The sequence below is a fragment of the Onychomys torridus genome, chromosome 23 (genome assembly GCF_903995425.1).
Source record: "Onychomys torridus chromosome 23, mOncTor1.1, whole genome shotgun sequence".
In the NCBI taxonomy this organism is placed as follows: Eukaryota; Metazoa; Chordata; class Mammalia; order Rodentia; family Cricetidae; genus Onychomys; species Onychomys torridus.
In genome coordinates, this window is record NC_050465.1 from 51970383 (window position 1) to 51971810 (window position 1428).

Below are 1428 nucleotides of genomic sequence, written 5' to 3' on the forward strand. Positions count from 1 at the left end.
AAGCAGCCAGTGAGATGGCTTCATGGGATAATGTGCTTGCTGTCAGTAATGATGCCCCAATGATCAGAGTTACATCCCCTTAACAAAGAGGAGAACTGATGACCACAATTTGTCCTCTTGCTGAGGCATGCATGCACCTACAACACACACAAACACACACACACACACACACACACACACGTAATCTTTTTAATTAAAAAAGAATTGCAAGAATTGCTAGGTAAAATTCAATTAATTAATAATATACCTTTCATTTTATTTTATAATGTCACTCAAAATACCAAAACAGAGATTCTGGGTGGAAATAAAAAATAAATCAAGAAGAGTCCTCACCCAAGAAAAAATACTTTATGAACTTAAACATCTACTGGTATCCAGCTTACTCACTGAACTGTAATTTCCTTCAACTGGACTAGGATCCATAGATGACTTTCTATTATCATCTATGGACATGACACTCTGTTAGCCTGCCTAGCTTAGTATTTTTTTTTTTTAAAGGTGAATATGAGCAATGACAGTTTGGTTGGGGTGGCAGAGAAAGAGCTGAAGTTAGGAAAAACAAAGGGTAAAGTATCCTGGTTTGTCTTTGTGATGCTAGGAATGAATGCCAGAAACGACCTCAGAAAATAACCTACTCCTCGCTTCTCAACTGTAATGTAATTTTTAATATGAAAGTTGTTCGTTATCACTCACTACCAGGGCCCAGAAGTGAAACATAATCCAAATACATTATCCTTTGTAATATAGCTTTGACATGTATTTCCCTAGCGAAGTTGTTTTCCAGGGAACTTAGGCCTAATTATTTAACACTTTCAGAGTCAATAAATTACCAGAGAGGAGCAAAAGGCCTGTTCCTGGACGAAATTTCTCTTGCAAAATGAAAGTTGTCGCATCCAGTAAGAAGTTACAGCGAGGAATCATTTAATAATAACATGTAATGTTTTAAATTAATGTTTAGAAATGTATTGGCTGATATTAACATGACTTTATATAAATGCTGTGTCCTCAATTTAAAAGGACATTGGTAAAGCCCCTAGGACTGAATAGGCCTTTTCTCAACCTAATTAGATTATGTGCAGGGTGTAGCTCTCGAAGATTAACAGAACCCTTCCCTTGTCACTTTAAGTGTTGCCTGCGGCCCTATTTTTTTCCTAATTTAATTAAAAGCTGTTCCTTTATGAAGAACAAGCTTACAGCATAATCCCTCTTACATTTATATTTCCAAATTCTATTCAGGGGCAAGTAGAGAGTGCTTAGAACAGAGAGAAAAGAAAAAAAAAAAAAAAAAACAGGAGAGAGGGTCCAGTTGTAAGCTTATACGATAAAGTCAAGCACACCTTCCGGCTGTAAGGATGACTTTGTTTTAAAAGTGAAACTGAGTGGCTATGAACCGGGTGTCTTGTGGGACAGTGGTTTTCACCATGATGT